We start from the raw sequence: 27,922 nt of genomic DNA, 5'->3' as shown, positions 1-27,922 counted from the left end.
GACTATAAAACTGGCTAATTGCCACCTTTATAGGAGATCTGAATTATCATTAGAAATATGAGGCTATAGAGTCCCTAGTCAGTCCCAGATAATAGCACCTTTTCCCATGGCGTAAGATGCACATAATTTTGGAGGAACACAGCTGACTTTTTTGAGCGACAAGAGTGTGATAGTACAAGATAATGCTTCAGGTTGCTTTCAAATCTGCCTGTTGCTGTCTCCCAATCTCAGAACATCTAAGCAGAGCTGTAATCAGAATTGGTGAATGAATGTGTCAACTTAAAATCTTAATTTTCAAGGTTGTGGGCTCCTGAATAAAGAATTATTTATTTGTTTGTATGGTGGTAGGCCCTAGGAGCCCCACTGTAGTAGGCACTGTGCAAACAGAACAAAGAGAGAGGTCAGTGCATTAAACATGGAGGGACTGCTCAAGGGGATCAGGACCAGGCCGCAGTTCAGCAAAGTTCTTGAGTATCTGCCTAACTTTAAGGGTGTGCGTAGCCCCGTTGACTTCAATAAGATTGTCTAACTTTAAGCACGTGAACCGACATTTAAGTATCTTGCTGAATCAGAGTCTGAGCGAAGAGTTATGATGTAGTCACACCATTTTTGCATCCGAAGAAGTGAGGTTTTTACCCACGAAAGCTTATGCCCAAATAAATCTGTTAGTCTTTAAGGTGCCACCAGACTCCTTGTTGTTTTCGTAGATACAGACTAACACGGCTACCCCCTGATACTTCACACCATTTTTAGCATCCCTAATAAAAGTTTCCATGACACAGATTATTCAAGATATTTGATACTGTCCAGCAGTATATAACATTTGTTCCATGCCCAGTGACAAATGTTCTAGGTCATCCACCTTATTCTCAGTGATTTAGGGTGCAATCTTCTGTTTAAATGATCCAGGTAATTCTGCACCTTAACATCTGACTTCAAAGAGATTCCTTTTCCTCTAATCTGTTCTATATCACTTGTTACTAAAATAAAAGATGGTAACTGTCCAAAACCTTTGAAAGACAGTACATGGTGTAGGCATTAGGCATACCATCAGTTTCAGAAATCTTGGAAGGTAAAACCTACATACAAGGAAACAGAATTATATTTAGGATCTATTGGATTAAAATGCCTATATATGTGTGTGTGTGTGTGTGTGTATATATATATATATATATATATATATATATATATAGTGATTTTTGACAGTATTTGCACTGGCTCTATAGCAGTGTAGCTTGATTAGCTTTTGTGGTATTGTTCCTGATTTACACTGGTACAAGTGAGATGACAATTGGGTGCTTATTGTGTTGTATAAGATATTGGTACCACAGTTATTTTCAATTCTAAATATAGGGAAATACCGTGGTTTCTCAGATATTACTGTATGTAACTGTTGGTAAATTCTAACGTTTCATCTCAGCTTGTATCACTACATGACTTAAGGGTAGTTAATCACTAGAACAAATTACCTACAGACGTTATGGAATCTTTGTCACTGGAGGTTTTTAAGAACAGGTTAGACAAACAACTGTCAGGGGATGGTCTAAATAATACTTAGATCTGCCTCAGGGCAGGGGACTGGACTAGATGACCTATCAAGGTCCCTTCCAGTCCTACAATTTCTATGATTGTACTCCTATAACCATTAGAATTTTTCATCATGATCCTAGCCAGACAAAACAAGTAAAGAGATCACTAACTGTATAGGAATTATAATAGATATGTTTTTCAATGAAATCAAGATTCCATGATATAAAACCAGACTGACAGGAACTAATTTTTTTTTTTTTTATGTCCTCTGACCATTTACTTCCATACTCACAAGCACTGGCTGCATCTTTTGGTTTTTAGCTCATAAGCAAGCATCCTCAAATGTATATACAATGGTTGCCTTCAAAAGTTATAGCCTCAAATGTATCACATATTAATACCTGAGCTATAACTCAGTTATTTTCTCTTCTAAATATAGGGAAATACCATGAAATCTTAGATGTTACATCTGGTATTGTTTGTAAATGTTGACATTTTAAGGGTAAACCATGAATAATATTCATGGTATATAATATGCAAAGAACATAGTACCTATACATATAAAGGTTTATTTTGCAAGAAATTTGATCTCTCTTGTGGGGGAAGGGAGGGTAAAGAAGCAACACAACTCAATAGAAAGTCAATAAGACACTTATACTGATTCTCATCTTACTTACACCAATTTCATATAGGTGTAACTCCAATGACTGCAGTGACATCACTCTTGATTTACAATAGCATAAATGAGAGTGTAAATGAGGAGAGAATCAGGTCTGAAGTATTTTATTTTTATAAATAAAACAGTAGCATCTTAAACTCACAAAAGAATGAAAATACTGCTACCTGAACTACAGTCAAGTTTGATGCTGAATATGGACTGAGAGTTACAAGGAACAATATGGATAAATCTTTGGTCTGACATGGATTGATCTATCATTAGGTAAAAGAAAATATTACTAAGAAAGATCTGCTCTTGACTAGAGACTACAGTATTCCTTCCAAATCTGAGTGCTCTACACAGACAGACACACACAAACCCAACAAAGTCAACCAGCCAAACAAAAGGAAGTACAACTTCACACAACACAAAGTAAACCTGTGGAATTCCTTGCCAGGGGATGTTGTGAAGGCCAAAACTATAACAAAACTAATCCAAAAAGAATTAGATAAGTTCATGGAGGATAGGTCCATTAATGTCTATTAGCCAACAGGGTAAAGGGTGCAACCCCATGCTCTGGGTGTCCCTAGCCTCTGACTTCCCGAAGATGAGAGTGGACAACAGGGATCACTCAATGTTTGTGTGCACCTGAAGCACCTGGCATTGGCTACTGTCAGAAGAGCGGATACTGGGCTAGATGGACCTTTGGTCTGACCCATTATGGCCGCTCTTATGTTCTTATGAGTGTTCTACCTAAAAAACCAGGGAATTTAGGAGGTGACTGGCTGAGTGATGCCTTTGTGTCCAACTATGTGTTCTTGAGAGGATTTAACATTATTGAGTTTTATCTGAAAAGTATCAAGATTCACAAATAGTAATGCTGAATGCATAAGGTACGCTTTATTATAAAGTACAGGACCTTAAAATCAGTGAGAAATAAGATCTTGTCCTCTAGAATAATCAGTGAGGAGAATCGGAGAGAGATAGAACAACATAAAATATGTGATGTTATACATTTAGGACAAGGTAACTCCATAAAATCACTGAAGCAATAGAGCAAAGTACTGAGGCACAAGTATAATTTGAGGCTGAATTCAGTTTATAGATCAGTATCCTTCTGAAATTCCACGGGCAGAAAAACAGTTAGATTATTTCCCGGTGTATTCCTGCTGGAGGACACGCTACACCGACACAAAATCAACAAATTGATTTCCAGGTGTGAACATTGTGAGAAACAATACCTTAAGAATCTCAGCATACTGGAAACGCAATTTTAAGTAACCTGATTGCAGGAAGTCAGATTGTTAGCCATCTGGAGATCCCATGGTAGGCTTCTACAGCTTTATGTATGTTACCTAATGCTGAGTTTGTTAAAGCACATCAAAGTTTATAAGCAAAATGGAGAGAGTAGGACAGAAAGGATATCCAGATTCCTTAAAGTATTTGGGAAAGTGCCCTCTGAAGGCAAGCACAATATTGAAGTTTGGATTCTCCCTTCATTCAGGAAAGGGAAATTTTACAACGGAGGCCAAATTCAGAGGTGAAGTTTGTTTAACTTACACTTTCGCACACTCAGTTAGACACCCTCAGACAATGACTCCATTGATTTAATTTATGACTACTAATCAATTCCATGACTGTCTATAATGGTGTAGATTACACAATGCTGAGGCATAAGGAAATGTAAGTTAAAATAGTTTTTGGCTACTTTAACATGCACCATTCTATACCCTCTTTCTAGCTGCTTTTTCCACCCCTTTCTTTTCGGGGTATGGCATGTGAATAAGAACTTACACTTTTTTTAAATCAAACTCAGTGGGTCAAAATTAAAAGTGATATGTAATTACTATGGGTACATGGGTGTGAATCTTAGTGAGTCTACGTAAATCTACAGGAAGTCTAAATTGGTGAGGGGGATAGAAGAAGATTGGTGTAGTAATACTTAATGGGACATTGCCAAATATCTTAGACATAATATTTGATCTACTTTAAAATTGCTATAATAGGAAATACCCTAAAGTTAGTTGGGGTAGTTTGTTTTTAAAAACATTTTAAATAAACTACATTGACCCAAAAATTAAAAATGACTTTTTACAGAGGCTCAGGATTATTGTCTGTAGATGTATTTGCGAGTTTTGCTGACATCATAGAAACTAGGAAACAAGCAGAATAGCCACATAAATTCAAAGCTTCTTTGTGTTTCATTTGCAACACTGAACATTTATGTGCCAATAGAAAAGGGCACTGTATTTTAGATAAGATATGTCAGTTGCAAAGTTATGTAAGGGTAATACAGACCATGGAACATAAAGAAATAAAATATGTTACTCTAAAGAGTATGTCAAAGAATCCTAGCAGAGTCCACAGCCATTACTGGGCAGCTGTAAAGAAGGAGTGGTCAGAAAAGGGATACACAGATGATTTTTAATTAAATGTATCCATTTTTAGTTTGGTTCGTCTCATGTGCCTTTTGTTGAGGTGCGCTGCATAACTCCTCACCAGGTGAACATTGTATTCATTGCATTCTTTTGGATACTTCATGTTTGTCATTTTACTCAGTTTGGCATGTTTTTCATCCTGCCCCTAGCCAGAGCAGGCTGGGGGAATATTTTAGACTTGGCCCATAAAAACAGAATGGTTAATCCATCAATCTGTGAAGACAGTTCACAGGACACCTTAAAAAGATATAGAGGAATGCAACAAACATCAAGCAGAATCTTTTTTAAATGAAACATCAGCCCTAGTATATTATTTTACTTACATAATTATAGTTTAAAAGTTGCACTACATTTATTGTTCATATAATTGATTTATAGTTACATTAGTCCTTAAGTGGATTTGTCAATTACAGATGCACCAAGCTTGCTAATAACTGGCAAACCTTTGGACATGAGGTTATCCTAATGAATGAGTTAGTAATGGTGGGTATTTTAGCTCCATCCCTGCCTGTGCTTAAACATATGCAGCAGCAATTAAATCCATATCTCATTTTAATTATATATCCCCTTATGTGTTGACACCATCGTACGATGTTTCAGACGCTGATCAAGCCATAAGCAATGTGACGTGTGTCATTCAATATTTCATACAGTATTACAATTATTATTTTCATTGCTATAGCCCAGTCATGACTGGGAAAATTCCATTGCTGAAAATTTCAAACCAATTTTAAAAGCAAACTTAATTAAACTGGTTTGAATTTTTGGGAACTTTTTCCACGGTCAGACAAGGGCACAATTCACAATCTAATTTGAACAAGATGCAACAATTGAATATAGAAAAAATACACTGTAAATAGTGGAGCTAGTTTTAAAAAAAAAAGCCATACACCTTTGGTTGACCTTTTTCATTTTTCTATCAAAATTTTAAATGTTAATGAAATGTTTTCACAAAACTCCAAGAGTTCAGCTGCTCATCTGAAATTCACTCAACCACTACAAAACTACTGGCTCTGCGAAACTGAGCTATAAGTACCATAAGATCAGGCTCATTCACAAGCAGGAGTGCTGCCAGCTTTTCTGCCGCCCTAGGTGGCGGAAGGTCCTGCCTCGAAATGCCGCCCCCCACAGAGGCAGCAGAAAGTCCCGCCGCTGAAATACTGCCGCGGTCGCCGCCCCCCAAATTGTAGCACCCTAGGCAACCACCTAGGTCACCTAATGGGTTGTGCTGGCCCTGTTCACAAGGTGTCCAGTATTTAGAATAAGGCAGGAAACTCAGTGGGAGCAGTTTGGGACTCAGAACTTTTGACAATCAGGTCACTTATTTAGCTGCCAAAAACATAGATTTAGGAGCCTAACATTAGTGTTTTATTATATTGGCATATGTCTTTCCAGTGGGCGGTGGATGTTGAGTGATTAATGCCACTGGTATTCCACTGACCTGTCTTCTTGGCATGAGGAAGGGCACATGATCACAGCCATCAAAAGATGGAGCATAAAAGGAAACAAAATGGTATTCCTGAAATGGAGGAGAAAGGCACCCAATGACCCCCATCTATATCAATCTTCAGTGGAGTAACCCTTGCTAAGAAGGGAGATACTCCCGTGCTCAAATTGCTGAGGAGACTATCAGCAGAAATACAAACCTTAGCTATACAAATACACAGAAGCTTTTGGGTCATTCCCAAGAACAAAGACCATTTTGGTTGAGAATGAACCAGAGAAAGGTGTAGTATGTCCCCATCCCTACGTGCTGTTCTTGTATATCTGCCAGGCTGATCATGAGCTAATACAAACTGTCGCCCTGATCCAGAGCAGCTGTCTAATTACAATTTTGTTATTATTAATTACAGAGTAGAAAATCATTTGTAATTAGCTCAGCCTAAATCATAGTTTAAACAGCCAAAAATTGCATTACAAACTAAAGTGTAATTAAAGCACTACACTAAAGTGTTTATTTAAACCCAGTTTAGTTACTGCAGATTTTCAATCAGGTTCTTAGGCTCATACATAGATTTAATTAGTCTCCAGTACTGACAGCATACTACATTTATTCATTAAGCATCAATATTGCTGAACAAATGTAAATAAAATTTAGACAGGGATTCTTTAAAGGGACAGTCACAGAAACATCTGGGTGAGATAATGAGGCTGGGGATGATGTGAATGTTAATGAGCTTTCAGTACTGCTCTGGCATCTCTAGCTCTTTGAAGGAGAAGGAACAGTCTCTGAATGTTTGCACTGGGGTTTGACAGCAGTAGTGATCCTATTTGCACTCGTCTAATATCACTATCTGGACTACTGTTGATGATCTATATAGTATGCTTCCAAATAGGCTCTGTTCAAGGTCTGTAGGATAACATTTCTTTCAGGTGCATTATTTTTCAACATGGGGAGGGAGAACAACATGCATGCACTCCATGGATTTTCTTAATTTTAATGTAGCCCGCTATACAAAATCATCTAGGGAGTAATATATTTAAGAAATGTATTTACGTTCTTATAGGCAACATTTTTTTCTCCTAGTGGTTGTTGTTAGAAACATGGCAACTAGCTAATATGAAAACAACATTGGTCCCATTCAGCCCTGCCCTAATTTCACTTCAGTACATTTACATGAGAAATAAATTTCATGCCACAACTTTTTTTTTTTTTTTTAAATCATGGCTAGGAAAACCGACTTTGCCATCCAAATGTTTAAGCAGTGAGCTTAATGTGCAAGATTAGGTTTTGGATTTTCAACATCCCAATTTTCTAGAGGATTTAGGGTTTTGATGTGGGCTAAAAACAAAGCATGCAAATTTAGATATTATCTATAAATAGAATGGGGCTGATTTCCCATCCATTGATACCTATATTTGCACTAGTGTGAGTCCCCTGAAATAAATATTTACACTCATGCAAAATTGTTATAACGAATTACTGTGTTCTTACTTGTCACTTCACCACAATAATGCCATCTTCAGCTCTTCCTTGTGTCCCAGATCCCACAATGAATAAGACACGACACACAGAGGTTTAGTTAAAGTAAAAGCCTCAACTTTTATTAGGTATCATATAGCAGAACTAGGAGAAGCTCTGCTACCAGACTGCTCATTTGTGGGGTCCCACAAGAATCAATCCTCTGTCTATTCCTACCCAATATCTATGTGCGGCCACTAAAAGAACCAGTAAGATGACATGGACTCAAGTGCCAGCAGTATAGTATGCACATGCCACACAGCTGATGACACACATGACCACACCCTATCACCAAGATGGCTTGGATGAAATCAACTCATGGATGAAGAACAGCAGGTTGAAGCGAAATCCAAGCTAGACCAAAGTTATGCTGGCTGGTAAATGAAAGTGTTTTGAGGAGTTTGCAGCTTCAGTGCAAAGCCTCCTTTTGACTGAAGGCAAACACACACAGTTGGTCAATTCAGTCTGTAGCTTAGGAGCACACTGAGATTCCTTGCTGATGCTAAGCTCAATAGCAGTGCAGACAAACAACTCTGGCAAGGAGACTCCAGCCTATATTGGGGAATGATGACTTTACTAACACATGCCTTCATCATCTTCTGACTGGATTTCGGCAATACAGTATATTTGGCCATGAAGTCATCAGCCCTTAGGAAACTCCCGCTAGTTAAGAATGCTGCAACACATCTCCTCAGCAATACAGGCTACTGTGAGCGCATCACACCTCGTCTCCATTTTCTACATTGGCTTCCCACAGAATATCAAGTCCAATTCAAGATCTTGGTTCTTATGTTTAAGGGCTCAACACTCTGGGCTTCTTAGATACAACAGAGCTGTCCACCACAATGGTAAAGCTCATTTGTACAGGAAATGGAGATTTCTCTGGGGCCAGTCCAAAACTGTGGAATCCCACAGGAACTAAGGGATGGTGTCCCTAGCCTCTGTTTGCTAGAAGCTGGGAATGGATGACCGGGGATGGATCACTTGATGATTACCTGTTCTGTACATTCCCTCTGGGGCACCTGACATTGGCCCCCTTCGGAAGACCGGATATTGGGCTAGATGGACCTTTGGTCTGACCCAGTATGGTGGTTCTTATGACCTCCACAAACCACACCACCTTCTGCTCCGAGTGCAAGATGCACTTCAACTTTGTCTTCACTAACACAAAAAAAGAGCAGTATGTATATATGTTTTTAAAAACCTAACAAAACTCTACCAAAACAAAACAGATTTGCACTGGAGAGAGGACAGAGAGAGGGAATGAACTATACATGACAGATATTAGTTGTGCTGCTAAACATACTTCTGGAAGGTTCTCAGATATTATGGTGATGAAACTGATATAAGAACCGCTATAGAATAGACTAGAAGTGTATATGTGCCCTGTGCAGGGGATGAGCACATTTATATCAAATACATCCATACAGTATACATTTAGAAGTGATTATTGTCATCATATCCAGGGGTATTATTGCACTCATAAAATGACATTTTACAAATTTTAATTAAATAATAAAAGAAGGGTTTATTGCAAAATATATGCTTCTACTAAGCCTACGAATGCTTAAAAAGTTAATTGTATTGGTTACTTAAATGTTCCCATTCCTATCTTGTTTATTTCATTTCAAAAGAGACTAGATCAATGATTAAAACCTGCACCAGCTTGCAGCAAATCAGCTGCTTCAACTTCAGTTCTGCACATTCTGCCAGCCGACTGTTTGGAGCTGCCATTGCTTGCGGGGAAGCCAGTTCTTACAAAAAAAGCCAGAAGTTAAAAAAAAAAACTGTTTTGTTTTATTTTAATCTCAGACCATTCAAAACTTGGATTTCCTAAAAGTAGTTTAAAAAATAGGCAGTACAATAGATGATCAGTGGCAACCCCATCTTAGGTCTGTATGTGGCCTGTGGCTATCCAGTTCTAGGGTTATTCTGCTGAGGGTTGCTCTAGCTTGCATGTGTGAGTGCAGTACACATGACGACAATGGCTGCTTTGTTATATAAAAATGTGTTATCTAATGAATTGCTGTCTGTTATTTGCTATTTAATAAAGATATTGCATATGTACATAATATAACCATGTACATTTGGGTGTATAATTTTATAAACATATGGTGCTCATATTCACAAGATAAATCATGCATCTTATCCCACCTCTCCTGACTTAACCCCTCACACCATCTAACATTCTAAGCTTTCAAAGAGCTTCATACCATTCTGACATTTTTTAAAAAAACACCTCTGCTACAAGTGTGTTCCTCCCCGCACAACACACTTACTGAAACTGACTCTGTGATGGTTTCGAGTTCACACAGAGGAGAGTTCCATAACCAGGGGCTAGCCACAGAAAGAGAGCTTTCTCTGGCAGGTACTAGCTTCAACTTTGGATTGACATAGCTGTCAACTTTGACACAAATTTGAAACAGACAACAATTGTTCCTGAGGAACAAGCCATTGAGTGAAGCTGAGGTACTAGAGTGGTAGGTGTTCTCTCACGTATACTGGCCCCAGCCTAATAAGGATTGGATCCGCACCTTGCAATCCACCTCAAGTAAGAAGCAGTACATAGTTGCATTGCTCCTGGAGGACAGCAGGGACCCTCTGGTGGTCCTTAGGGAAAGTAACCTCAGCCAGCTCTTTTCCTTACTTCCCCTTCCATGCTGGTTCAGATGTACTGGCTGGCACACTGAAGGGAGCGAAGCCAATGCTTCTTGAAATACAGGAAATCCATCACACAGAGGATCAGGAGCACTATAGCCCTTGCTTCCCTGAGAGTGAGCATAGCCCACGCCAAGCTAAGGAGACTGAAATAAAGGACTAAGAGAGTATTTGTAAATTAATCTAATATCTTAACCTATAACTTTAGATACATATTATGGACCAAAAATTTAAGTGTCCATTTTTATATCCTAAATCAATCATGGACAATCAGTTGTGAGGCTGCTTTAAACTACACCAGGGACTCGACTGGCAGCAGACTGGCCTCAGGATTGGGTGGCTGCAAGTTGCAACCACAGTGTCATTCACCCCTGCTTTCATGAGATTTGTTATACAGAAGTTCCCAGATTCTAAGAGTGCATAATCCAATTATGAGCCCTATTTGATTAACTGTGTCTTAATTTTACTAACCTAGTTAGCAAACCTAGTTAGTTCTCCTAATCAGAAACGACAATATCTGTATTTTAAAGTGAAATCAACTGATGTATTTTAGCTTTGTTATAATGTATTGGCCTTCAAACCCTTGATTCAGTAACACACTTAAAAATATATGCTTAAGTCCTTCTCTATTCAGCAGTTAAATACATGCTTAACTTGAAATGCAGGCTTAAATGTTTTGATGAATAGAGCTCTTGAAGGGGAAATAGTTTCCCTTGGGAAGCTAGACAGTGGGATTTGATGCCCACTCCCAGTTTTCAGAAGGGGGGAGGGCATTTGCATTTGCTTACCTGGATGGTGAGAAAAAGCTCTTGTTGAAAATGATTCTGGCATTCAAGAGGGAGGGTATTTTAAAAATCACAACCAATGCACAGGGGACCTAATAAAGGGAAGAAATTTGTGTATCTAAATATTTTATTGAGTTTCTTATTGAGTGAATCAAACAGGGGGGAAAAATGACCCAAGACATCCACTCTTTAAGGGTTAAATAAAAGCCTTGTTATTGAATTATAAAGACTTACTTGATTATAAAAATCTATACAACTTTAGGCCTTTAAATGCAAACAGTAGAAATAGTGCTTCTTTCAATATTCATCTTACAGTGTGTCTGTTTGCTGACGCTAAAGTGAATTTGACATAATGGTAAGTAGTTCAAACAATCTATATTGCTGGAAGCTTTCCCTCACAAACTATTGATTTTCTTAGCCCATCTGCAGCATGCTCAAAAACACTTCCCATTCTGTTTACCATTCTGTACAGCTTGAATGCATGGTTTCACACTGTCTAATGGAATTAAGCAGACCTTGGAAGGCATTTTGCTGGAAAACCTGATGTATTCATTTGTAGTTCAACACAAGATAACCGGGACAAAAGCCTTGCTAATGTAATGAGGTACTACATGTAGTTCTGGTTTTGGTATTAAGCACCTTTCTGTTGATGGCTATTCATTGATTTTACCATGCAAAGTTTTTGCCCTGAAGAAAGAAAGAATAGAGAGAGCGAGCGAGAGAGAGAGAGAGTGTATATATATCTGTCTCTCTTTATATTTATATTTCACAGTGCTGGCTGAATTGAAATTTTAGTTAATTTGGGCTGAGGGGTTGGCTTCATACGTCATTTGCAAATGAGTCATTTTGTTTTTATTTATTTATTTGTATTGTAGTAGTGCCTTGGCACCCCAGTCATGGACCAGGATCCAATAGTGCTGGGCACTGTACAACCACAGAACAAAAAAGACAGGCCCTACTTCAATGATGTATTTGAAAATACCCAGTAAATATTACAAGCATTAAAATGGGGATATATGGATTACCTAATGTGGGTGGAGCTGGGTGGAAAAATTAAATCAATAAAAGTTCCCCATTTTTTGTTCAAATTCAAAAATTGAAACATTTTGGTGTGTTTTAAGTGATGGTAATCAGTGTTTGAACTTCAAAATTGGTGATGTGATGGGTGAAAAAGGATGTATTTGCCATGATGAAGAATCTGGCTCTCAAGTAGGGAGGCCTTTGACTAAACTTGTTAAGCACAAAACAACACTGACAAAGGAACTCAGAGTAGTCCCTGAGAACATGTACATTCTTGGTGTGAAGAACAAGTGGGTGGGTGTGCATGCTTGTGTGTAAGGGTCCAGGAGTGAACAGGGGAGCAAGCTCAAGGGAATCCTTAAATCAGTGGGGCTATGAAGAATTGACCCATTGTTGAGACAGTGCTGAAAGCTTCACAGATCCTATGATTTTTCTGCTGTCAGGAATGGTGGCTCTGGGGTTTTTCCCAATTCCATTGGGAGGCCAGAAAAACAATATAATGTCGGATTACAAGGAAAGTAGACAATCGGTCCAGCTGCTCTAATTCTGAGGTGAAAGTGGGGCTTTACAGGACTTGGGAAGCTTGGCTCATCAGAGGGATGCTGCTTTGAGTGTGTCTAGAAGATATGCTCGAAGGGATTGGTGCAGAGGTCATGGGTCCCGTAGAGTTTGATTGCGGGGAGAGCAGGGCTGTTGCAGACTGTGTTGGGGGAATTGACTGAGTCTGCTCGTCTCATGCTAAGCTCTGCATCTCAGAAACACACTGACAATGTTTCTTTTCCGCCATGAAACAGGAATTAAATTAGGGCATTTCCCAATCTGAAGAGAATTATCTTCTATCCCCACATAGTGGTCAGAGCCCTTCTGGGGGTGGGGATGAAGGGGGAAATCAAGCCCACAGGAGACATCTGGCAGAACAGTTCTACTGAAGTTTTAGCTGAGGGAGTGAAATTAACCTGAACTGAAAACAACAATAAAATTCTTTTGGAATCAGTAATTATAAACTGTGCCCTCCATGTTCTCTCAATGTGCAAGAGATTACATATAAAACCGATGAGTAAGGAGTGAGTACAGTGGGGTCAACTTCCCCCTCATGTTACCCAGGAGAGTAACGGAGGCTTCTCACTGGGACTAGCTGCTGGGTTGAATCTAGACAGCAGAGTTCACCCTCCAGCAAGTGTCCAATTTGTACCAGCAGCTGAAGTGTCAGCAGAAGAGGATATATGCCCTTACAGAGGCTAGAAAGCAGTGCCCAGTCACTTAGAGCCATGGGAAAGGGCGTGGCCACAATGTGTATTTTGAATGACTAAGCCCTGTAATATCCAGATCACATAGGGGCAAAAATTACCTCTCTATCTCTGAAAGCATCTCAGCTTAATGCACTGAGTTGAGGAGGAGTGAAGGGTGAATGAGTTGGGAGAGAATTCCAAAGAATTCCACCTTTGCAAGGGAAATGCCATTTCATCAATGTTTCCATGCTTAATCCTTGCTGCTGAGGTTTTCACAGAGCAGCTTTGTGGGGAAGGAATGTAGATCTTGCTGAGGTCACAGACCATCCTTGGGCATGGCCAAGATGGAAAATGCAGAGGCCCCTCAGCACGCCACACTTTAAGACTCTGAAGATTTGTCCCAATGCTGAATTTTGTGCATGGATTTGGAATGTGCGCTGTATGCAGTATTGCCAACTCCAAGACTTCAAAAACCATGAGCTGGATTCCCCAAAATCATGAGATTGGTATAAAAACCAACCAATTTAAGAAGGTAAATCAAATCGTTGTTCTTCTGCCTTCCAGTTTTTTCAGATGAATCAGAAGACACAGGTTTCTGCCTTCTGTTTTCTCAGCTGGGCAGGTGCTGAGCTACTGAGTGGGTTCTGTGCGGCGGAGTTGGGGGAGGGGGTGGAGTTCCCAGGCAGTTTGGAGCTGAAAAGTTTCAAAGTCCCAAAGAGGGCACTCTGTCAACCTTGTGTCCCAGTTCAGCCTGGCCATGTGGATCACAAAGAAAGAAGAAAGTAAGGGTCCCCAGGCAGCTGGGAACCATTACATCTACTAAGTGCCATAAGGTTTATGGAGGCTAGGACTAGTGTCAGTTGGTCCTGGGTGGCTGGTGCATAAACGACTAGTCTGTTCTAGGTATCCAAAGGCTGTGGTATCTCCAGGGTGCCATGGTGCACATTAAGGCCAGGACCAGTATCTGCTGGTCCTGGGCAGAGGGTGCACAAAAAGCAAATTTGCTTTGGGTGTTCAGATCCTGGAGGCTAGGGCTGGTTTTAGGCAGATGGTGTGTGAAAGGTGAGGCCCTTAACCAATTTCAAAATCTCAGTGGGGGCAATTTGAATCTCCACACCAATCCCATGGTCTCCCGGGTCAACTTTCATGGACACCAGAGGCTGCAGGTGTCTAACATACCCAAAGATCCCCAGAAACAAGTAAAAGTTATAGCAATATTTCCCTAGAGGATCCTAAAGGATAGTTAATGGAGGAGAAAAGATCCTACAGTAACAGAGGAGCTGCAGGTGAGGTTTGATGGAACCATTATGCCTGCTTTTTACTGGTAGCCAGTTTGAGAGAGAAGGCAGTGGTTTTTTGGAGTACAGTTTCTTTTCACTAGATAGTTTTTTAAGACCTTTATCAAAATGTGTTTAGGAATAGATATTGCTGCCCTATCCTTTCGTTATGACCAGGCTGCTATCTCATGTAAGCATTTTCAAACACCAGTCCCCTTGTGCTATCAGTGGCCTTCATGCCCCATTGTTGGGCAAATGGGCAAAACTTATTAATGTTGCTCATAAATTTAGATCTATTAGTACATTGTTCAGAAGTCCCACCTTCCACAGTACAGCTATCACTACCCCCAGAACACATGGACACATGACCTATCTAATTTGGGAATTTGCCAAGCAATAAAAGAATTAGGAGTCTCCTGAGCTTGTACATGAAATCCACCGGCAGCTCTATGTATTTTGCCGCCCCACGCCTGGCAGTCAGGCAGCCTTTGGCGTACCCACTGCCAAATTGCCGCCGAAGCCACTGGACAGGCGGACCTCCCGCAGGCATGCCACCAAAAGCAGCCTGCCTGCCGCCCTCACGGCGACCATCAGGCTACCCCCCCACAGCTTGCTGCCCCAGGCACGCGCTTGGTGCGCTGGTGCCTGGAGCCACCCCTGATGAGATCTGTAAAAACTCCCCAAATTTACAAACAAAAGAAGGCCTTAAAATGAAGAGAAAAACAAAAGGCCAATGGGCAGGGTTCTCACTTTGCCTGGAATCGCACGCAGATGACCAGTCCTGCTCTCTCCAATAAAAAGAAAACAGGCTGATGAGGGAATGTGTGTGTGGTAAAATAAAGACAAATGCTAGAACACTTTAAAATCTGCTGTCAACTTTTCCACATGCTTTTGGATGACAAAATCATGTTGTAATGTTGCTAGTATACTGCAAAAATTATATAATTTTACAAAGGGAAGAGAGAGGAAAAACTGCCTGAGTACACAATTGTCAAGGAATAGTTTTGCACTTTCCTGCTATTTTGGTCATAAACTTAAAGCTTTTCATACTGAAGTTTTCTTATTTAAGAAAAGACAATGTGATATTATATGTGTGAGTATATTACTTATATCCATCTGTCTATATTTAGAAGTAGAGATATGGATATAGCGATATGCATACATATACACAGTTATATAGTGTTAAAGTTTATAGTAGAAAAGAAATAATTGCCTTCTAGGTTGAAAAAGGGACCATTCAGTATTATTATTGCCCATTGGATCAATATTTTAACCAAACAACAACAGTTGTTCCTATAAACGAAAAACTTCAGTCTATTTATATTTTATTTTACATTTTAAAAATATGTTTTGTGGTGTGTGCTGCAGTTTTAGTTACTCTGTACTGAGGTTTCTCTGTCACATGATCCTCTCAGCCAATAGTTGACATATATATATATATATATATATATATATATATATATAAAAGCAAATGATTTCTCTCTCTCCGATATTTTCACAGCAGACACAAGTAACATTTGTGGTTCCTTTCCTCTTTAATGTTTGCTCAAGCAGTTCTTTTAAATTAATTGTTGTCTAAGGTTCAATCCGATTAGTAAAAGACAGGGCAAATATTTGGTTCACAATTTTCTTCCTGCCTTTAGTTTCCAATTTTCTTCAAGTCATCAGTGTTCTCATATGTTTCCTCTTTTTATGTCAGACTATATTGTTAATGTGCCTTGAGAGTTTCATTTCCAAAATGAGTATTTATAACCACAATCGCTTTAAACTAGCATTTCTCTTTGACAAATATTGCACCTGTAAACCTCTGTAGCCAAGACCTTTATGTACTTTCTTCCACTCTTTCCTTAATTGTTGTTTTCCTTAAACTTAGTCTTATTAACCAACTCCTGATCCCGTAAACACCTGTTCACAAGCTTTAAATATAGAAGGACATCAGTGGGGCCACTCATACACATAAGGTGAAGTACATGTGTAAGTTCTTGTAAGCTCTGGGTCAAAACAAACATTTCTTGGCTGGCTGTCATAAATGTATGTATGCTGGTTCAGTTGTGACAAAGAATACATATTTAAATGTAATCCATTCTTTTTTTGTGACCATGGTGATCATAGTTCAATTCTGCAAGTGATGCCAAATTCTGTGCTGTTATGGAGCCAGTGGCTTGTGTGGTTTTCTTGTTGAATGATTTGTAAAGTGCTTTGTAATAGTTTCATTAAACAGAAAATCCAGTGTCACTGCAAAATCCAGTGTCTCCTTCCTTCTTTGTTTACACAATTCTGTGCCACATATTATGCTAATACAATATCAAGATTGATATTTTAGGAAGGAAAAAAGCAATTACTTTTAAGATCAAAGCTTTCCAGAGTAATTGGAACTGACCCATTATTTTTATTTGTTTATGATTTTTTTATTACACAATTCCATAACTTGTATGCATTGCACAGTAGTGGGTTATTGAGATCCAGCACTAGTGTTCATGGAGAAGGCTAAACACTGGGCATAGTTTTCTTAACTTAATGGCAGTAAGTTATTTGCCTCCATGAAACTCTCAGATACCATGAAGAGATGAGCACAGTATAAAAAGTCTACTGTAGATAAATTGATACATATCCTATTACAGTGTCTTGCAAAGCAAATGTAACAACTGTTTTGAAGAAGTCCTCTAGGCATAATATGTAAGAGTAATTTTGGGTGACTGCCACCACTGAGAAGCAGATAAAGAAGATGGTGATGGTCTTTATGCCTTAAATGTAGAAGTAGTATGACTCTACTGTCTGATCTGCTGTGCACCAATTGGGAGTATCAAAATAAACAGTTTACACAGTGTTTAATTCATCAATTGAAGGAATAATTATTTGAGCATGTGTGCATATGGACAAAAGTGGATTCCATGTGAACAGTTGCCTTTCTGCTGGCTAGAAGAACTGGGGAACAAATTAAAATAATATGCAGTAATGAATATTTTGGGTTGCACCTGTATGATTAAATCAGAAGCCAAAGTTGTGCAGAAAAGTAACTAGTGATAAGCACACTGGTCATCCACATGGAGGTACCTAAATCTGTGATCCAATTTTCTAAACACCCAGCAGTTCCGAATAAGACTCAAGGAGAGCTGAAGGATGCTCATCACTTCTGAAAATCAGCCCACCCATTTAGGGTTTAAGAATCTAACTTTTAACATCTATTTTTGAAAAGTATCTGTGTGTGTGTGTGTATATACATACATACATATACGTGACTTTTCAGATTTGCACATGCTTGACTTTGTAATGTAAATAATATCCTTTTGATCTAGCTTGTGTGTATGTAATTTCTAGCTATATTTAATTTCTATTGTGTGCAACTGAAATAATCATGCCACCCACCCCCGTCATGAATCATTAGCAAGATTTGAACCCTTTATCTTCACTACTGCAGCATAGGCTGCTACTATGGGAACTACAGGACCAATAACGTTAGCTAGCTGGAGAAGGCTTTTTTACCAGAGGGGGTATGGGTTGCTGGATCCAGATGCTGGATTGCAGGGATCTTTTATAATGCAAAGTATTTAGCAACCTAAATCCAGGATGGCTACCAGTTTTCCCCCTATCATAGTCATTTAATGGACACGCCAATTAATTTGAACACTTTAACCCTCTTTCTGCAAACACTTGCAAATGTAACTAATGGGATGCCTCACGTGAGGAAAGTTTTATACGTGTGCGGGTATGCAGGATTCAGCCCAAGTATGGTGTGACAGAGTAGTATTTGGTCAGCAGCTTGTCTTTGGAGCCACAACACATACCAGTTAGGCCAGTGACTTTGCATGAGGTTTGGATATAAAGTGTATGCCACTTGTTGATAGGCCCTAATCTATTTTGGCATTCATATGAAATGTCTGGTTGAAATAAAATAGTTATCAAATTTCCACCATCTCTATATTTAGCACATCTGTACCAGCAGCAATCTAGAAAGTTCATTTTGCTTAATATAATTTGTCAGACTGCTGATAATTAATGTTGATTATATTCATTATCTTCATTGTACAATGTCTTCTACAGAACTGAAAATTTCATCAGTCAGATTGGCAGCAAATTGTTTCCATCTGCTGATCAGTGCTCAAGCAAATTCTCTACACTGCCAAGTGATGAACCTTAAACCTAAAGGAACCATTGTCTGAAGAGAAAACATTACAGGAACAATGTCACCGAGTAGTTTTAGTCACAAAAAATTAATGTTGGCGGGGGAGGGGGGGCAGGAGAGGAAGATTTAGAGAAATCCAATATTTTATTTATTTTAAATTTCAGTAACAACTATTTTTGTGAAGCCAAATGTAACAGTTTACTAATTCTGTGAGAGCCAGAAAGTGAATTCAACTAGAATCAAAAGTGAAACTGATCATGCTAATTTCATTGTTCAACCTAATGGAAATGTAAAAAGTAATCAACCAGCAGAAAAGATCAATTGATTTTTAGAAAGATTTGTTTCTAAAAAATTTGTTGTAAGAATCTAAGGTGGGAGTCTTCTGTGTTTTGGTCATATAATTATAAAATCAATTGGAATATAAATAAGGTACTTACATTTCAGCGTGATACGTGTGAGCCTTGTCTGAAGCCCAAGCCTCGCCACCCAGGGCTGAAGCATATAACTTAGCTTTGGGGGGCCTCCTGTGACGTGGGGCCCTGGGCAGTCGCCCTGCTTGCTACCCACAATGCTATCCCTGCACTTGTGACCCCCCCCCCCCAAACCTGTCCCATGACCTCCCTGGGGGGTCACAACCCCCAGGTTGAGAAACACTGATCTAGATGAGTTGAGTACTCCCTGGAAGACCTCTCTGTGCCCCCAAGGGTACATGCAGTAGATTTTCTTGCATAGCCACTCTTGAGCAGAAATTGCCAGTTGACTAAGGAGTCCATTGTTAATGGCATGATGTGGGAACAGTTTTAGATCAGCTGTTTTACATTTCAAATAAACTCCAGTCATGTATATCGGTGATTAAAAAAAAATAAAATAAAAAGAAAGAACATCCTGCATATCCAAATAAAATATAGTGCTTCCAACAAGGAACATAAATTGGATTATAAATATCACTCTCTCTTATAGTTAGCACACAAGTGGAAAAACACATTTTTGTTGTGATTATTGCTTGATCAAACATTCAATTTAATTACTTTTCCTTTTCTCTTGTCTCTCAAGGTATAATTAAGGTCTGATGTCAGATCTCATCCCAGTGCTCATCATTTATCTCCACATAACCACTTTTAAGGAACCAGCTTCCTGGCTAAGACTATAAACATACAATTCACTGACTTACTCTTTAACAGCACCTCAAAACTTAATAACAAATAAATGATTGATACTGGTGATGTCCAGATGTACTTTGGGAAGTGGGGGCTGATGATGGAGGTGTACGTCCATTCTTATAGACTTCTTCTCTTTTTACTTGGAAACACAGTACTGCAAGTGGCCACAAGATGTGCAACTCAAGATACAACACTAAAATCAGATTTAATAAATTAGGTCTATTTTATACAATAAGCTTTTCTGCTTTTAAGTTCAACAAGTCAGCATGAAACATGACAGGAGCAGACTTAATTTGCTGTCAGGAGATGCAGGTTTTATGTGCAGTAGTTACCCTACTATTCAAAAGGAATAAGTCATTACCATAGCAACTCCACATCACATGACCCTCACACAAATAGTGGGACAGATTCTGATCTCATTGATATCAGTGTAAATCTAAAGTAACTCCCATCTGAACTTTGTATGAAATCAGACTCTATTTTCGGATGCAACATACCTTAAAAATAGACACTCGGATATAGATTGTATCCAGCTTCAGTGCTTTATATATTACAAATGGTGTATTTCCTCAGATGGATGTTTAAAGCCTATTCTTTCCCAGGAGGATGTAAGAAGGAATGGAGATGAATCTATTAATGTTGATCACAAAAGCATGATAATCTAACCTTATTATTTTAACAGATCCCAAAGCATGCTGGGTGCTTCCCCACTTAGGTAAAAGATATGATCTGTGCACTAAGGAACTTTCAAATTAAAGCTCTGATCCTACATAGACTTATGTACATGCTCAAAATTATGCATTATTTGAACTGCTCACATGCTTTACATTAAACATGTCCTTAAAGCTTTGCAGGATTGAGACCTAATCTTGACATCACAAATGGGAGTACAAAAGTATAGGGAGGAGTGGGGAAAAAAGAACAGGGGCAACATCTGTAAGATTACCTGGTCATTCAAAGAAAGCTTCTGTACAGTATGATGAAGCAAAGAGATTTTAATTAGATATATTAATAAGTAGAATACTTACTGGCCTATGTCTTGAAGGCATTAAGGCAGGGGTGGTCAAACTATGTCCCGGGGGACGCATCTGGCCCTCCAAATATTTTAATCCTTCCCTCGAGCTCTGCTGGGGCGTGGGATTCGGGCCTTGCCCCACTCCGGTGCTCCGGCTGGGGAGTGGGGTCAGGGGCTTGCCCCGCTCCGCATGGCTCCCAGAAGCAGTGGCATGTCCCCAGTCCAGCTCCTACATGTAGGGGCAGCCAAGGACCTCCGCATGCTGCCCCTGCAGCTCTCATTGGCTGGAAAGTGTGGCCAATTGGAGCTGCAGAGGCGGCATCTGTGGACAGGGCAGCGTGCAGAGCTGCCTGGCTGTGTCTCTGCATAAAAGCTGTAGTGGTGACATGCTGCTGTTTCTGGGAGCTGCTTGAGGTAAGCGCCACCTGGAGCCTGCACCCCTGATCCCCTCCTGCACCCCAACCCCCTGCCCCAGCCCTGCTCCCCCTCCCTCCCTCCAAACCCCTTGGTGCCAGCCCTCCTGCACCCCCAACCTCTCATCCCCAAAGCCTGCACCCCCAGCCGCACCCCAACCCCCAATTTTTTGAGCATTGATGGCCCGCCATACAATTTCCATACCCAGATGTAGCCCTCGGGCCAAAAAGTTTGCCCACCCCTGCATTAAGGCAAAGTTGGGCCTTCAGTAAGGATTTAAAAGAGGAGAGGGCTTTGTGGACTTGCTTAGGAAGTCCATTCTGTGGACATGGGTTGGTGTGGAAGGACAATTATGGGGAAGCACCTTCTTTTACAAGGCACAAAGAGCATATAACAGCTCCTAATTTATTTTTACATGGTAACTCCAGAGTGGGTCATCTGAAAGTTGTGGCATGTACCTATTGCAGGAATCTTCAACAAAGCATTTTTGGGGTAACCTAGATATCCCTCAGAGAATACTACATATTCATAGAGCATAGCCCAAGAATCTAACAGCTTTTGCATAGTAGTATACAAGTTAAATACTTTACATTACAGGAAATGTACAGTACATGGTTGTTCAGTTTAGTTAGCAATAACACTTAGCTATTAAATACTTCTATAAATAGTTTGTTAGCGGCAGATTTTAGTAAGCAGTTAGAAGATAGAAATGGTCATGTAATAATTATGTTGAGCCACGTAGTACCCTCTTGGGCAAAAATCCACAAGACAGAGGGCAAGGAAACCTTGTGATGTTGCCTTCCAATGCTGCCTCCCTTAAGGAGTGAGTTAGGGGCCATGAAGGAGCAGGAGAAAATAAGAGGCAACAGCATCCAAACAGAGCCTGATCTGACAGCCGTCATATGAGAAGTCCCATTAAAGTCAGCTTTCACTGAAACAAGATCAGGGAGCCACAGAGCCCAGGAGTCCTTATGTAAATCTGCTTCCAAACCCCTAGATCCCAGAGAGTCTGTACGGAATGCATAGCTCTCCTCAAAGCTCTGCAGACTTACAAGGTTTCTTCTGACAGCATGGCAATCCCTTGGCGACTCTCCTGTGACTGAGAGTCAGAAGGTCAGAAGTCAAAGAGAAACCTTTACTTTTCCCTCTATGTGAAAGAAGTGTGTGTATGTATGTGCAGAGAGAAATCGGGAAAACCAGACATTATCCTTGACTTATTCTAAACATTTTAGGCCATTCTGGTTCTCTGGGTGTGCATGTGCAAGTGTGTATGTGTGTAAAATTTTCACTGAAATCAATGAGAGCTGTGTTTGCTTCTATGAAATCAGAATATAGCCTTTATTTCTAGTACTGGGACTGCACCAACAATCTTCTCAACCACATCCAGTGAACTGGATGGAGAACACTGACTTGTCATCTGCCTAGATTACATAGACATACTTTTAGCTCATGTGAACCAATAACCACATAGAACTCCTCATAAGTCAATGGAGTAGCACATACTTGCACAAGGGAGAGATCTCTTCCTATTAGGATTGAACACATGATAATAGTTTTTTTGTTTTTTTGTTTTTTTTTTAAAAAAGCATTCCCTGGTCATTAAAGAAAATATAATTTACTGGATTGAGCATCTCGGATGAGGAGAATTGGTAAACAACCAGTGTGTGGTTTAATACCTGTCTTTCACAGGCCCTCATATTTTTAATAGTGGGAAGGGGCCATGCAGCGTCTTCTTTCATTTGCCTCCTTTTCAATCCCAGCACACACAAAAATATACCAGGCTAATGCTTTAATGATTAACACTTCTGACTTTCATTTGAGGTAGATAAGAAGTGCCAGTGACAATGCCATTCATAGCCACAGGAGGAGCAGACCTTTAAAGAACCTTTATTTCCATCCCATCATCTCAAATTGTCTTGTTTACACCCTGAATTCTGAGCAGGTACCATTACCACACTCAGTTGTCCACATCGCTCTTGTAAAGGGAAAATTAATTCTGAATTACTGGCTCTGTAACTGCCTACTTCTTCACATTATCTGTCAGGAAAATAAGCAGACAAAAGCTAGCTAAGTGGATTTCTGTTAGCTGCCATTCAAAAGGAAAGGGACAGGTGTTGAATGGGGCTTCTTTTTTCCAACTGCTAGTTAACAATACATATAGGAGAAGTTTAATTGCCTGCATCCACCTGCACCCTTGTCATTTCTTGGCTTTATTGATTTTAATGAAAATATTAAGTGCACTTTAGGAGCAGCAGCTAAGTGACATTTTGATTGAAATACACAGGGAAATGTATAATGGAAGCAGGCTATTACAGTTTTAATAGAATCTGAAAGAAGTAACATCCAGAACAGCATTTTTTCCCTTGCTGGTCTTATGCTTATAGCAAGTCCCAAAATGAGTAATTGGAAACTGAATAAATGTTTGGTTGTTGTTAAAGAAGACTTTCACCTTGATAAGCTCCTTTTTTTTATTGTTGAATGAAGTGGCCCAGGCTTATGGTGTATTTTCTTCCATTAGGTACCCTTCAGGTTGCCAGAGAGACAGTCAAGTGTTTATATGAATACTTTCCAAATCATGATGCACTATTGCTTAAGAGAAAATTTGGTTACATATGTCTCTGCTTTGCAATGTAAACAATGAATCTTTGAAGTAGCCTCGCTTCGGTTCCAGCAGAAGTCCGTGTGAATGGCTCAGAGTTTGCCTGAAGCTACAGTTTCTTTATTTCTAAGGACTTATACTATTGAGAGCAAGACAGCCAGCAATACAAAAACACTGATGTAAACCTCTGTTCCAGTAACAACGTGTAATTCAAAATATATTTACTTCTTTCATTTCAACATCTTATTCAAACTTCTTAATGGTTAGGGTTGGGATTTTCAAAGCAGCCTAAGGGAGTTAAGACCCCCAAATTCCACTGAATTGAAAGGTGTTTGGTGCCTAACACCCTTAGGCTCTTTTGAAAATCCCAGCCTAAATTTTGCAGATATAAATTTAGCATGAAGGAACCAATTCACAAATCAGATCCATGCCCAAGTCCATGAAAAAAACATATCCCCCTTTGCAAACTAAACAGCTCCCATCCAGTTTTACATTGTTACTGGCCAGATTCTGATACCCTTACTCAAACGGAGTGCTATTTATTTGCCTTGCCATAGGAGACCCAGTCTAAGATTCCACTATGCTAAGTGCTGTACCAAAGCAGAAGCCCCAAAAGGCTTACAAACTAAGTATAAAACAAGAGATGCCAGATGAATATAGACAGGTGGGAAGCACAAGGAAACTGAAACAATACTGGTTAATACAGACTGCAGTCTCACCATACCAGCAGCCTTGCTGTTGTCAATTTTGTGTATGCATCATGGAAAAGGAGACTTCTAAGGAGAGTTTTGAAGGACAATAATGTTAATTATATGTAACTCTTCCATTTTGGTGGTAAAAGAATGAGTGTTGGCTATTCTTTCATCCTGAAAAAGAAACATATTCTCAGAATTATTTGCCAGCAGAACTGTTGTGTGGCAAAGACTTGACACACAGCTTACAGTTAGGGGGCATGAAAAAAATGGTTCTTGGTCTTTTTAATGACTGTAATATTATCTTAGTAATAAGATATGATTCTATCAGACAGCTGGTGTCTAATCTACTGTGCCTTAATCATGCAGGAATGGATTTGTGTGTGAAAAATGTGACATTAAATATCATGAGTTAACAATTAACACACTGCATATAATTGTTTCTTCAGTGCATAGCTTCAATGAGCAGCATTACTTGTTTTTGTAACAATAGTTTTAGCAAATGCCTCTTTTCCAGCTCTGAAAATACCAGCAGCTACAAGCAAATAAAAGCACTTTCATGTAAAAACCAAACAAACCAACCTAGAAGTGCCCCATGAATATTTCATAGCAGCCAAGACTTGTACAGTATTCTAACGTGTCTCTTTGTACTCTAGTAAGCACTGGGTTAGAGAACATCATATTTACTATACCAGTAAACATCAGTCATATACAAAGGGCTATATTTGAAATTGAAATGCAGGCTACAGTTGAACCCTAAAAAGTCTCTCTGCCTTTTGGGAAAGCACAAGAGACACTTAGGGCTTGACTTTACTCTGCCTGAAGTCTAAAGTAAAGTAGCTCTAAGGTATATTAAAGATAAAAAGGAGACCAATGATTGAAAGCAGGTTATTTTTTTCTGATAATTTCCTTAGATTAAAAGTTCACACAAATATTATCTATTATACTGTGTCTAAGAGTCACTCAATGCTTAAGTATATTGGAATTTCTAACTGGAATACTGCTTTTCAATATTGATCCCTGACTACAATTAGGCTAATATAGAGTTAAATTTGACAGTACGTATAAAAAATTTAGGATAAAATACATTACAAGAGTGTTGTAATTGTCCCCTGAGCAAATCTTATGAACCCAGGAAATTCAGAATTATAGTTAATTTAAAAAGAAATCTAAAAAAGTTAGGGTATGGAGAGGCACAGTAAATGTACCCCCAACGACCTTAACTCTGCCCTGTCATGATGTCATGAAATAAAAATGCTATTATGATTAGCACATAATAGTGGCTCAGGTACCAGTTAGATTAAGTGGATTTTTAAAGACCCATTAGAATTTGATTTTTTCCTTATGGGGTTTAAATAAAATCAGAGATTAACATTCACCCACTGTGCAACCAGCTAGCACAAGGGATATGCAACACTGATATCCTACTTAATGGGACTTATGTGGTTCATATATTCACAGATTTTAAGGCCAGAAGGGACCATTAGATCATCTAGTCTGACCTCCTGTATATCACAGGCTATTAAATTTCACCTAGTTACCCCTGAAATTAAACCAATAACTTGTATTTGGCTAAAGCATATCCCCCAGAAAGGCATCTAGTCTTGATTTTAAGGCAGCAAGCCCACAGGCCTTATATGGGCTCTCAGCATGGGAGAGTATTTCATCCAGAATGATGCCCATTGTGATTACTCATGCATCCAATGAGCAGGATTTGCTTTGAACTAGTAATGTCTCTGTTTCAGTTTGCTTTTGGTTGGTGTTTTATATGCACCTTACTGGTAACAGAGAAAACTGAACTATTTTGTGGCTTTTGTCATGTTCCATCCTTCCAAGATTGCAAGTGGAAGAGAGCTCTGGGGGAGATTCAGCTCTGGCTCTGGAGGCACAAGCTTGGATTTCATTAGCAGTTGGTTGCTTTAATATTGTTTACATGTGAAGATAAGCTCCCTTCCCTCCACCCCCACAAATATTGCTAACACCAGCTTATGCAATAAGAAAAATTATTCGTAGTCGTTAGTTTTCAATTCAGCCAAACAAATGAATTTTTAAGCCTCATTGTGTTCAATGAAACACAGCCACCCTGTGATTTTAGTTATGAAGAAATGCTTTTGGAAATCAATAAAACAGCATGTTTTCCCGAACATAACATCCTTTAAGTCAATAAAAGTATCAAATTATGTGATGTAAAAACATGGCATTTGGGTAGATTTCTGTAGAACTAAAGGCCAGTCTGCGGTTTGATTTATTTTGAGTCAATTTATGGGTAACACTTTTCACACTATCCCTGAAAGTGTTTTAATTTGATATGACTTTAACGAAGTACTGAATCAAGATCACAGCTGGATCAGAACTAATCCATCTGTCCCCAGCACATTTCTAATGACAAACATCATTCCCTCTGAAAACGTTATACCTCCCTTCCCTTTGAAAATACATACAATTAGTCTTGAGGATGAGAGCTTCAGGATACAGGGTACACTGATTGCTGGAAGTAAAATTTAAATTATGAAATGAATTTACAGCATAAATCTCTCCTTTCCACTTTATAAGACTCATCATTCTGACTGTATTGGAGCATAAGCTTTCGTGGGTGAATACCCACTTCGTCAGACCCATGCGTCCGCCTATAGGCTGTTAGTCTATAAGGTGCCACAGGACACTTTGTCGCTTTTTACAGATCCAGACTAACACGGCTACTTGATCATTCTGACTGTAACTGTGCTTTCTAAGTAGTGCCTCCTTGTGGCATGACTCACCCAACTGCGTGTTTGTGATGTTCAGCTGATGCCGCCTATCTAGTGTAGTAGTGCCTCAGCCCACTTGAGTCCAACCCCTTCCAGGATATTAAAGCCTGTGAAAAATAAAGGCAAACTGTGAACTCAAAACTTTGCCTCCTGCTGCTGCTGGTGGGCCAGCAGCTATGTGAGCCAGTGGGACAATGCCTGGGTGGCTTTACCTCAAAGCAATTCTCTTTCATGGTGCCCCATGCAGAGCTGCTCAGGGTCTAGGTCCTAGGCCAAAGTAAGGGTTGCCTCCCCTTCCCCGTGGGCCCTGAAGGGCTTGAGGCAGTGGTGGGTAGGAATTGCTATGGAGGACAGGCCCAATGGCCCAGGCAGTGCCCTGGTGGGGATTTCTGGCTGCCCTGGGCTGTGGGCCATGCCCATGAGAGGGGCTGTTCACTGCCCTGTGTGACTTGAATTGGTGGCAGTAGCAACTGTTGACTTGGCTGACAGTGGCAGATTAGCCACTGGGCCAACGGGGCCCATGCCCAGGGGCCCTGGCCAATTGGGGGGCCACTGAAAAATGAGCATCCCTGCACCCTGACCTGCTCCATCTGGTGCTCCCGGGTGTGGCAGGAT

This window comes from Malaclemys terrapin, chromosome 6 (assembly GCF_027887155.1).
Source record: "Malaclemys terrapin pileata isolate rMalTer1 chromosome 6, rMalTer1.hap1, whole genome shotgun sequence".
Lineage (NCBI taxonomy): Eukaryota > Metazoa > Chordata > Testudines > Emydidae > Malaclemys > Malaclemys terrapin.
Note: the sequence above shows the minus strand (reverse complement) of the source record.